Source organism: Sphaeramia orbicularis, chromosome 11, assembly GCF_902148855.1.
Source record: "Sphaeramia orbicularis chromosome 11, fSphaOr1.1, whole genome shotgun sequence".
NCBI classification, from domain to species: Eukaryota; Metazoa; Chordata; class Actinopteri; order Kurtiformes; family Apogonidae; genus Sphaeramia; species Sphaeramia orbicularis.
In genome coordinates this window covers 3209437-3222676 of record NC_043967.1, presented here as the reverse complement: position 1 = coordinate 3222676, position 13240 = coordinate 3209437, and the positions used below count along the sequence as shown (strand labels likewise).

The window sequence follows — 13240 nt, the reverse complement described above, 5'->3', positions numbered from 1 at the left end:
AACCGTCATTTTAAAAAAAAAAAAAAAAAAAAAAAAGGGAAAGAAAATTAGAGGAAGCCCTTATCATTACCCTCCAGAGGAGAATATGAATAGGACCCACCCAAAAGAGTGTTATTATTGTGGGTGAGGAAGGAGTATGACACAGGACACAAGTTGTTCTCCAGATCAGTTTAATTAATGAAAATGGACAATGGTTTACAACACATTTAGCACATCCGGGCTCAGAAAATGAGTCATTGTTACTCCAGCCGTTTACCTGCGCTTCATTGAATATCTTCACTTTGACATTCAGAGCACTGGGCAGAAATCACATCGTGTCAACACCTGCCGTGGACCTTTGTGATGGTTTGTTGTAATTAAACAGTTGGATTCCCCTGGTCCGCACCAGTTCTAAGTCAGCTGCTAGGCGCCAGCTGAGGCGACCTGCTGGGGGCCCGCACAAACGGGTCCCAGCGGGCACCGTAGCTTGGGAGATCCGCGAGAAGGGCCCGGCGCACGTCCAGAGTCGCCACAGCCGACCGCTGTACCTGACCCCCTCTGCCAGTCTGCCCTCTGCTGCCGTGAAAACCCTGCAACGGGGGCCCCCGAGTGAACTGGCCGCACACCACGCTTCCGACGGCGGGGAGAGGGGGGTGGCGACAGGGCGACCGCTCCCCCAGCCACGGCACGAGCCCAGCCCCGCTTCGCACTCCAGCCTGACCGACCCAGCCCTTAGAGCCCATCCTTATCATGAAATTACGGATTTGACTTGCCGACTTCCCTTAATTGCCTTGTTCTAGCATGCCAGAGGCTATTCACCTTGGAGACCTGCTGTGGATATGGTTACAGCCTGGTGTGAGATTTACACCTCCCCTGAATTTTCAAGGGCCAGCGAGAGCTCAACGGACGCCACCAGAACCCTGACGCTTTCCAGGGCGTGGCCCCCTCTCTCGGGGCGAACCCATTCCAGGGCGCCCTGCCCTTCACAAAGAAAAGAGAACTCTCCCTGAGGCTCCTGCCAGCTTCTTCGGGATCGTTTGCGTTACCGCACTGGAATCCGCCACTCCAGATTCGGGGATCTGAACCCGAGTCCCTTTCGATTGGCCGGGGACAACGTAGGCCATCGCCCCACCCTTCCAAACAGCGTTCGCCTGTCTCCTAGGACCGACTGACCCATGTTCATCTGCTGTTCACATGGAACCCTTCTCCACTTCGGCCTTCAAAGTTCTCGGTATCTAAATTGCTGCATTTTTTTGCACAGCATTTTGGGTTGTACATTTGTATGGATTTTCCTCTAAACTGGTCAGTTAGGAGCTACAGTACTTTTGTCTGTAAGGTCTACCTGCAGTAGTTTAGTTGAATTTTGGGGGAATCTGACTAAGTAGCTATGTAGAAAGTTCATATTTGTGCTCATGGTCTTATTTGCTTAAGTTTTAGAAAGGCATTCATTTGAAACTGTTTTCAGTTAAAATCACCTTGTAGTTGCTTTAACTCTAGATAGGCTAATTTTTCACAACAAAGACAGTCGTAATTTTGCTTGTATATTTTGTAGGGCTGGGCAAGTTAATGTGTTATTACCGCGTTAACGCATTCATTAAATAATGCCGACATTTTTTTTTTTTTTATCTCACGTTAATGCCCTTTTATTATAACTTATATTATTCTGCCCCTGCTTGTGTGAGTGTAGCAATTAGCTCAGCAGAGAGACAACAAGTTTCCCAAGAAAAGCCGGACGCTGAAAACTTCTCTACAAATCTTTTACTTGAGACTCACTGTAAAACTGCATCATACATACAAAATATGTCTCAGTTCTGTTTATTGCCTTAGTACATTTACATGGCATTATACATTTAAATGAATGGGAAAAAGATCACTAGCTCGATGCTAACTTGAATGGGAAATCCATATACATGCTAACGATTAGCATTTACAGATTAATTTATGATTTACGTCTTTTTACCCAGCAACAAAGGTTCACATCAGAGATATTTTATACTATTCATTCTTACAACTGAACACAAAATACTCACAAGCGTTTTTGGGGCCATACAGAGTGAAAGAAACATGTCTGTTAGTTCCTTCTTATGTCTGAACTGACTACGGTAAAACCGCAAGTACAAAACATACATTAATGCAACTTATTCCGACCACTAGAGGGCCCCCTTTGCTTGCTTTTAACAACTGAACATCACATATTTTGAAAGTCTGTTGCTCTCGCTCTGTGAATACATGTAGGTTTCAACCAATGACAGCATTTGGGGTGGGCTTAAGATTCCTGTCAGTCATTCACAACCAGAAATAAACTGGTGGGGACATAAACATGGAGAAAAGTACCGGTCTTTTCCATGGACATTTTCATTTTAAATGCCTTCAGATGGTGGGGTTGAGAAGGATACAGTTGTTTGGAAGCACTGACATGTGGAATTGTTTTTTTTATCACTGGAGTACTTCCAGTCTGAAATATCACTGAAAGGCAATACACGCTGTTGATGCCGGCACCCCCCCCCCATATAACTATGTGATTAATCGTGCTTGATCGCAGAAATCCACGCAATTAATTGCACTTAAAAATTTTAATCGCTGCCCAGCACTGATATTATATTATATTGTTTCAACCCTGCGGTCGTATATGTACATCTGTCATTTGTCATGTTATCCCACCCTGACCTGTAGTGGGCCAGTGGTGTTTTAGTCTATATATGTGTGTGCTGAAGTCCAGGTGGCTGTATCAGATTGGTGGAATGCGTGTCCTGGGGATTGGCCAGCCTGGAGCGCATGGACCACTAATTGGTGGTTGGAAGACGGAGTCCGCCTTTAAAACAGCCTGTGGACAACCCAGCCCCGCTCCTCAACCTCGCCCTGCTCCCAACTAATGCCGCCAGTTTTGTGTTATGAGAGAGAGAGTTTTTAGGCATTTTGAATTCTGTATTTAATCACATTGTAATTAGTTTATGGACACCGCAGCACTTGTTTAGGGTGAGAAGTCAATTTTATTTTCATTACCTTTTCTCCTGTTTTTGAGTTAGGAGGCCAGGTTAGTCCTGTGTATTTTCATTTTATTTTTACTAGGGAAGTATAGAGTGTTCGAGTTGACTTTGTTTGTTATTTTTGTCACTGCTCACCCTACATTAAATAAACTGCTGCTCGGTTTTAATTTAACATTATCTGTCATGGTCTTCCTTGGGAGTGGGAATCGAGTGGGGAGTCATTTTATGTTATGCCTTTTTTTTTTTTACCCCTAGACTAGGGCGTAACAATATATATTGCTAATATTATAGAACCCCTAAAAGGGCCCTTAGCAGACAAAACCAGATTAAACATATTACACATAGAGTTTATTCAGCATTTATTTTGGAAACTAATTCCATTCAGTTTGGAAAGTAATTGATTCTTTTGATGAAAACTTGTAAACATTTATTTTACAAATTAAAAAATTAACTTATCATTTATGAAACAGTTCTGACCAGGTCATACCAGATCTCTTCATTTCCTATGTCCTTGTGGGACCTTCACTAACCCGTCCAGCTTAAACTCCACCTCCACAAGCTGCTGAGATGAAAATGACCTTTGACCTTTTCAACATGGCAGAGACCGAGGGATTGACAATGAGGATGATTTTATACATTTATAATATAGATAATCTGATAAAAATGCTGTATCAGATGAATTAAAACATCCAAAACTCTTTCACCCCAGTATCGGGTCACCATAAATTGTTTCAGCCATTTTTCATTTCACTACAACAAAAGCACTTGAACACATCACACTTGTAAATTTGAATTCACTAGTGGAAAGGTTCCTCTTCCTGACAGCAGCTGCATTAGCAGCGTTAGCAGCATTAGTTCATATTAAACTCACTAACTGAACTGAATCTCAACACAAACAGGAATTCAAGTCAAATTATTTTTTTTATCATTACACACTTCCTGTCTCTCTGTTCATACAAGTATTACAAGGCATGATAACAGCATCAGCCAATCAGATATCTACAAGTTTACATCTATTACTGTGATCACCATGGCAACCAGGAACCACTGTGGGATCAGTTCAAGTCTTTCCATCCTGTGATGCGGATCAGAAAAGTGATGAGTATCATTAAAAGAGCAGATGTATTTGTGAGAAGTGTTGTTTTGTTTGGATTTGTTCCTGATCAGCAGCTCAAAGGCACAAAGTGAGGAGTAATCCAGACACCAGTTGAGCAGGTGAAAGTCACATCTACTGCACTGACTCCAGGTTTCAGTCCTGAACATCAGTGGAAAACATGAAATGGGACTGAGGCTGAACTGGTCCTTCTATTTCCCACAATGCACTGCAGCTAAAGCTGAGGAGACCACAGAAGAAGACGCAGCCTGTGGATGAGGCTGAAGTCACGTATGCAGTGAAAACTTAGAGAAACAGTGATGAGTGATATTCAGCGACTGTTTGTGCATTTGTGCGTCAGTGGTGGTTTTAGAGTCAGAAACTTCACATTCTTTCAAAGACACTGTGATGTGAACAGGATCTGTCTGCGTTTACACTTTATATGAACTCACACACATTCACCATTAACTAGTGAGTCAACACACACACATCAGTAACACATGGGCTCTGTATGAGTCATTATAAAACACTTATGAATGTCTTAATGTGTACGAGCATGTTTTACAACGACCCTGCATTAAACTGACCCATGTTGAGCTGAACCACGTCCATTATCTGTTTTCTCCACTGAACCCTGAACACATTCATGAACTGAATGAGCTCTAATCTCCGTGTACATCTATAAGTTGTGGCTGTGCTGCTCATATCTGTGCACGTTCATCTACATGTGAATATTAATAACACTGTCATTAATGTGACAAACTGTGCACAACCCCACACACCAGAAGGATGATAAATGACCTCTGATCACATCTAAATTTAAAAAAATGAATATTACATTGACTGAAAACCTGTGGTTTATGTGTGGATCTGTTCTACCCTGGTTCCAGTGGTGTAGTGGTCCCTGGAGAAGTGGGTATACACTCAAGTTTTGCCTTTTTTTTTTTTTTTTTTTTGAAGTAGTCCAGAAAAACCCTGTTTTACAAACAGTGACATGTCAGACTACTCTATTTTACCCACAAACCCATCAGTAATATTTGCTTACTATTATAAAATGATCAGGACTTGATCAGGAGCAGTTTGTAGGTTTTACTGAAACATAAACAGCTGCATGAACGGAAATGGATTCAACATGAGGCCAGCATAGGATAACGTTAACCTTTCATAACGTTAGCCTATCATAACATTAGCCTTTCATAACCTTAGCCTTTCGTAACTTTAGCCTTTCAGAACGTTAGCCTTTCATAACATTAGCCTATCATAACATTAGCCTTTAATAACTTTAGCCTTTCAGAACTTTAGCCTTTCATAACATTAGCCTATCATTACATTAGCCTTTCATAACTTTAGCCTTTCATAACGTTAGCCTTTCATAACATTAGCCTATCATAACGTTAGCCTTTCAGAACGTTAGCCTTTCATGACATTAGCCTATCATAACATTAGCCTTTCATAACATTAGCCTATCATTACATTAGCCTTTCATAACTTTAGCCTTTCATAACATTAGCCTACTCACTCAGTTTAACTATTAGTGACAACATCTCTTCTCCTCTAAATGTGCAGTCATGTGACCAGTTGTTTAAAACAGTGACTCATTCTGAAACCACCTGAAAATTTACCTCAGAATTTTGCATTCCATTAAAGTAGGTTCTCTCGATATGTACCACTCACTTCAAACATGTTTATTCTGCCTTTCTTGTTCACATTTCCAATAATTGTGGTGACCTGTCAATCAACTGGGGTGGCACTGGTACCTGAGGTATCCAATCAGGTTCCAGAGGAGGACAGCACTAATCAGCAAGATTTTCATCAGCATGACCCGCCCTACTCTGCCTCTGATTGGCTCATCAGTCCTCATGCCTAAAGTCAACCAATCTAATCAGTGAAGGAGTGAGTACTAGCCAATTAGAGGTAGAGTAGGGCGGGTCATGGCTTCACCATCCTAGGGGAAAAAATGAGTAATTTGGTGCGCATCGGGGGGATTTAGAAGTGGGTATATGCAATGTTGACTGAAACATAAGTAGGTATACGCCGTATACCCTGGACTCCACCACTGCCTGGGCTACATGTTTGGATGTGAGGAACATGTGTGTGCGTATGTTCAGTTGACAGCCACACTAACTATTGTATGAATCAAACAGATTTAGTCTGGTTCAGTTCTGGTCCACACTGACTGGTCTTTACAGGAGATCTGGTCTGATCTGGTCCTCTCACATCACAGTGATTAACACTGAAATGAACTGGAAACGACTGTACATGTAGTCAGAGGTGTCCAAAGTATTCCCATTGATTCCTCAGGTAGAAGTATAGACACTAGGGTTGAAACAGACTTCTGTAAGAGATGAAGTATCAACTCAAATTTTTACTCCAGTAAAAGTACTAGTTTCAAAGCTACTTAAAGTATAAAAGTAAATGTAATGGGGAAAAAAATGCTGTTATGACAAAAGCTTAGGCCGTGCCACAGGGGAGGGGCCTATAGTGCACTACCCCACCTCCCCAGAAAACATTTTTCTAAAGACCATAATGACTTTAATGTTATATTAAAATCAATCAATCAATCAATCAAACTTTATTTCTATAGCACTTTTCATACATGTTACATGTAGCACAAAGTGCTTCACAACAAAACCCCCCACTGTCCCGCGGTTGCAAATAAAAATACAAGCAACAAAGTAAAGTTTACAGTAAGGGTTTAATTAAAAGCTAGACTAAAAAGATAAGTTTTAAGTTTACTTTTAAAAATATGAACACTCGTACTGGACCTCAGATCCTCAGGTAGGCTGTTCCATAATTTGGGGCCATAAAAGCTGAATGAGGCCTCACCATGAGTCTTAGTGTGGACCCTAGGAACAGTTAAGACAGGTGTCAAACATGCGACCCGGGGGCCAAATCCAAAGGGTCCAGTCCGGCCCTTAGGAGGAATTTGTAAAAATGCAAAAATTACACTAAGATATTAACAATCCTTTTAGTTCAGGTTCCACATTCAGACCAATTCAATCTCAAGTGGGCAGGATTCAGAAAAAACCCTATCATAATAACATATAAATAATGACAACTCCAAATTTTTCTCTTTAGAAATGTAAATATTTTCATGTATTTACACTAAAACAAAGTATAATTTTGCAAAAAAAAAAAAAAAAAGTGAATCACCTGAACAAATATGAACAACCCGAAATTTCTTAAGAGAATTAAGTGTAATTTTAGTAATATTCTACCTGTTACTAAATGTTTTGTGTATTTGTAGATCCACTGTGATCTGTAAGTTAAAATGTACATGTGTAAATGATAAACTGAGGCAGAATATTGTTAAAATGACACTTATTTTTTTCAGTTTGTTCATGTGATTCACATCTTTTGAAAGGATAGTTTGTAGATGTAAACCTTTTCATAATGTAAATTTACTTTTTTCACTCTAAAACATAGAGAAAAGTTTGGAGTTGACATTATATATATATATATATATATATATATATATATATATATATATATATATATATATAATGTAATTATTTTACTGGTCCGGCCCACTTCAGGTCAAATTTAGCTGAATGTGGCCCCTGAACTAAAATGAGTTTGACACCACTGAGTTAAGAGATTACTACCTGAGGACCTGAGGGTCCGAGAGGGCTCATACGTTAAAAGCAAATCAGATAAATAAATAGGGCTAAGACCATTAAGAGTTTTAAAAACCAATAAAAGCACTTTAAAATCGATCCTGAAGCTCACGGGATAAAATGTTAATGTTGAAACATTTGGGATGCACTAGGCAACCTGTTTGAGCCGCAAATATGAACATTAACAATAAAGGCATTTGAGTCTAATGCAAATGTAATAAAGAATCATATATGTGTCCTACTGAGTATAAACAGGTGTTTCATGGACCATATATGTATCCTGCTGAGTATAAACATGTGTTTCATGGAGCTGTAGATATGATGACTAGTTGAATGTAAGTATTGAAATGGTGCATAAAGTCAGGTGGATGGATCACATACAAACCAACAGGTTGTCAGAATGGTATATGTTGATACTTCTCATCCAACCACAATCAAATAAACTCTATCCAGATGGAGCGATTTATCTGGATAGTTTTTTTTTTTTTTTTGAACAATGACAAGCTGGAATGAAATTGGAGTAATGAGGCTATTTCTAAAATGTAAGCAGTAGAAGTGAAAAGTTGGCTGAAAAATAATTACTCTTGTAAAGTCTAGATAACCAAAATTTCTGCTTAAGCAAGGTAACAAAGTATTTGTACTTTGTTTCTTGACACATCTGCATCTAGTTCATCGTCACAGGTTTGTTTCATGAATGAGGTCCATCATATCTGGTCTGTAAACATTTGTGTGATACTTTAAATTGAGTAATCATTGATCCTTTAGTTTCCTTCATTTCCCTGGTGTCTAACACAGGTTGGTTGTACTTTACAGACTCCACATTTAGTCCACTGGTGGATTTTCTGTGGATTACACTCTGATTCCACAACAGAACAGTTCAAAGCTGCTGCTGTTTGTGCTTCGTCCCGTTGCTTTTGTCGTTTGTACCAAACTTTTAAGTGTCAGTTACTCATTGTGGTGGTAGAGCTGCGTCACATTCATCAGGACAGTTTTTGTGTTGAACTTTGCATTAACATGTTTAATGTGATGAAATGTTTGAGGTCAACTGTGACACTGAGCAGCCGGAGCACAGATGAGGAGATAATGAGGAGAACAGGAGTAGAGTCCTGATAAAAGACAGAGACAGTAAAGACGACAACTCAGACAAGAGAAGACCATCTGACTGGACATGGACCACACCGTCTACATCCTGGTTTTCATTTCCATGTGGATTCCAGGTAGGAACAGGATGGATGACACTGAAGTCTGGGACACAAACAGAGTGTGTGTGTGCTTTGACTGATGACAGGGTTTGAATAAACCACACTGTGGACAGACTGATGCATAACAGTGTCTACAGTGGAAACAGTGTTACTGCTGTTGGTTAGCTGGTCTATTTAATGTATTTGTCAGATGATAGAGAATGATGGGATGTTGTTTTGAGCCCATGTTTGAGCTCATGTTTGGATGTTGGATGTTTCACGGTGACTTATGAAGCTGATGTCGTGGTGTATTGACATCAGTTTGTGTTTTTCTTCCAGTTAGTGTTGATTTTCTATTGCAGTTGTGTTTGTTGGATGTAGACTCAGTGAGAAGTACCTGTGTTTGGGAACTGGTCACTTTTTTTGACCATATAAGGAGGTGTTTTCGACTGATGAACCCAATGTGTTCATGCGATATCCCACCTACATTCTGTTTCTGAGAAATGATATGAATGTACAAACACAGGTTTATCTCCATGGTTGCAGACGTGTTGTGTGTGTTTGATATAAATCACAGCGTGCGCTGATGGTCATGTGACTCATGATGTGCAAAGCCACCACTGATCTCGCACTCACTTACAGAGCAGGATGTAAATGTTTCTGTAGCGGGTATGGTAAGGACCCAAATGCAGTACAACAGGCAACAGAATCGGTTCAGAAATGTGTTTGTTAAAGACACACAGCACAGAAATCAGGGTAAAGCCTCAGTCACAAAGCTTCTTACGAACGATGGGTTTGTACGAAGTTATAAAGTTGTCGTACAGTTGATCGTACAGTAGAGGTTTAATGATTCTTCCTGTTTTTCTGATACTTGAACTTGATCAAACTAAACTGTTTTAGTTTCATCTTCTCATTGTTCATCTACTGCTGTTTATTCATGTCATATATTTGTATTTGAACCTTCATCAGTGTCACATGTGCTGGTTTGGTACTTAGACGACCTTTCTAAAAGTCAAACCACAAACACAGTTCATCCTGATCAGCATCAGTGTCCTGTTTCCTTACTAATGACAACATGTTTTATTTGTAATCAGTACTGTAGAGCTGCAACCGATTAATCGTTTAGGTACTTGGAGTGAATGCAAAAATTCACAATTTGATTAATCGACTCAAACTGATTGAAGGGAAATATTCTGTTGCAGTTTTTCTGAATTGAAGCTTCTTTGTGTGTCACAATGAGCGTCCGTGTGAAACACAACAGTGGAACCAGTGTTTAACAGCAGAGAAGTGAAGGAAACCAAGCTGTGATTCAGGAGAATTGTGGTTGAATGATTTTTTTGGATCACTTTGAGTCGATTAATCAGTTGCAGCTCTAGAAATCAGAATATTGTCCTGTTTTCATGGCTGTCCTTTGTGTTTTTCCTGCAGGGCTCCTGTCTGAAAACAACAGCACTTCAACAGGTAAGAAATGCATAAAGGAGGGATGTGAACTGGGCTGAAGCTGAACATCCTGGTTCAGGTGGTTTTCACCTGAACAAACTGGGGCCAATGCAGAGGATTCAGGAAGGATGGGTTTACAGAAGCTCCACTGAGCACGCTCAGCTCCTGTTCCTGACATTTGGACAAGTGTGGCTTTAAAGATCCACAAGTGAAGGAAACACAGGAAACAGGAAACAGGAGCAGACTGACTGATTGAATGACTCAGTATTTACACAGAAAATCTGTCAGTGGGACTGAAAACACTGTTCAGACATGGAAACCATATGTGGTCAATAATCCAGTCCATGTGGTCCAGATGGGGTGTTGTGGTTCTGGACTGGACTCTGACTGGTGTGTCTTATTTCTACAGAGTCCGTCCACTTCAGGTTGGTGGGAGGAGCCAGTCATTGTCACGGTAACCTAGAGATGAAACGACAGGATGGAAAGTGGAAACCAGTGAATGGATTACACTGGTACAGGAAGTTAGGAAACAGAGTTTGTGCAGAACTGGACTGTGGATCTGCAGTTTCAGTGAGACAGAGAAGGAGGAGATCAAGTCTATATTCTTGGATGATCAAACAAAACTGTGATGAATCTGCACTGAGTGACTGTTTCACATCTGATAAACACCACTTTTCATCCCTGGAGCTGAATTGTTCAGGTAAGAGCATTAACACTGAACCCTAATCCTTCCACTGTCACTAAGGGCTCCAGACTCTGTGGACTCTGTGGACGGTCCAAGACTTCAACTCAGATTTAATGTGAACTCACACAAATAGATCAAAAGAATTAGTCAGTCAATCAATAATATCCATGTCCACAAACAAACAGCTGATTTCACATTGTTTCACACACAGAAGAAACAAACACATACGGGTTCATCTCAAAAAATTAGAATATCATGAAAAGGTTCAATATTTTTTGTCATTCATTTCAGAAAGGTAAACCCATATATTATATCGACTCATTAGACATAGAGTGAAATATTTCAAGCCATATTTCTTGAAATTTGGATGTTTATGGCTTACAGATAATGAAAACCCAAAATTCAGTGTCTCAGAACATTAGAATACATAAAATCAATAAAAAACTAGTAGCACTTGGAGAGCGCAGACCTCCGCCAAGGCTGATCAGTGGGCCCCCCCACCCCCGATCACCACCAAAATTTAATAATTTCTTCCTTATCCCATTTCCAACAAACCCTGAAAATTTCATCCAAATCTATCCATAACTTTTTGAGTTATGTTGCACACTAATGGACAGACAAACAAACAGACAAACAAACAAACAAACAAACCCTGGCAAAAACATAACCTCCTTGGCGGAGGTCACAAATATTTTAAACATAAATGTCATTCTTCTGTAAAGTCTGTTCATTTGTATGAACTCAATACTTGGTTGGTTCTACTTTGACATGAATTCCTTCATCAGTGTGTGGTGTCATGGAGGTGCTCAGCCTGTGGACCTGCTCAGGTGGAATGGAAGCCCAGGTTGGTTTGATGGTGTCCTTCAGCTCATCTGTCATTGGTGGATCTGCTGTCTCTGATCTGCCTCTGGACAGTCCTCCATAGATTCTCTCTGGAGTTCAGGTCAGGTCGGTTTTCTGCTCCATCAGTCCCAGTAACACCATGGTCACTGAACCAGCTTTTGGTTCCTTTGACAGTGTGGGCAGGTGACAAGTTCTGCTGGAAGATGAAATCAGCATCTGCATAAAGTTTAAAGTCAGCAGAAGGAAGCATGAAGTGTTCTAAAATGTCCTGGTAGATGGGGGTGTGGACTGTGGACTTCAGAAAACACAATGGACCAACACGAGCAGATGCCATGGCACAACAAACCAGCACTGACTGTGGAAACTTCACACTGGACTTCAATGTGGATTCTGTTCCTCTCCACTCTCCCTCCAGACTCTGGGACCTGGATTTCCAAATGACATAGAAAATGGACTTTCATCTGAACAGAGGACAGTCAGTGCTGATTTGTTCTGCCATGGCATCTGAAAAGCTGGTTCAGTGACCATGGAGTTACTGGGACTGATGGAGCAGAAAACTGACCTGACCTGAACCCCAGAGAGAATCTATGGAGGACTGTCCAGAGGCAGATGAAAGACAGCAGATCCACCAATGACAGATGAGCTGAAGGACACTATTAAACCAACCTGGGCTTCCATTCCACCTGAGCAGGTCCACAGGCTGAGCACCTCCATGACACCACACACTGATGCAGGAATTCATGTCAAAGTAGAACCAACCAAGTACGGAGTTCACAGAAATGAACAGACTTTACAGAAGAATGACATTTATGTTTAAAATATTTGTTTTTACTGATTTTATGCAATCTTCTAATTTTCTGAGACACTGAATTTTGGATTTTAATTATCTGTAAGCCATAATCATCAAAATTTCAAGAAATGAGGCTTGAAATATTTCAGTCTATGTCTAATGAGTCGATATAATATATGGGTTTACCTTTCTGAAATGAATGAACAAAAAATATTGAACTTTTTCATGATATTTAAATTTTTTGAGATGTACCTGTATAAATGTGAGTCCACTACAGTCCAATAAAATCCACTATATAGTCCAAGCCCCCATACCCCGGTCTACTCCAGTCCACTAGAGTCCCTTAGAGTCCACTTCAGACTCTAGTCTCATTCCAGTCTTCTTCCATCTGTGTCCACAGACTCTGTCAGACTGGTCCATGGGTCCAGTGTGTGTTCAGGCAGACTGGAGGTCTGGTCTAACCAGTCCAGGTCCTGGTCCTCAGTGTGTGAAGGACACTTGGACCTTCGTGGTGCCCAGGTGGTCTGTAGGGAGCTGGGCTGTGGGGCTCCTGGGCTCCTCCAGGGGGCGCTCTCTGGAGCAGCGGAGGCTCCTGTGGTGCAGACGTTCACCTGTGAAGGCCATG

General features: G+C 40.8%; 1 long non-coding RNA gene across 1 annotated transcript; it reads right to left on the bottom strand.

The window, feature by feature from the left end:
• Positions 1–1087: 1087 nt before the first annotated feature.
• On the bottom strand, positions 1088–12845 carry LOC115428004 (uncharacterized). Its single transcript, XR_003936570.1, has 3 exons — positions 12835–12845; positions 1723–1726; positions 1088–1206 (listed from the first exon to the last, which is right to left on the bottom strand). It is a non-coding gene; the product is annotated as an uncharacterized LOC115428004 (long non-coding RNA).
• Between the last annotated feature and the right edge of the window lie 395 nt (positions 12846–13240).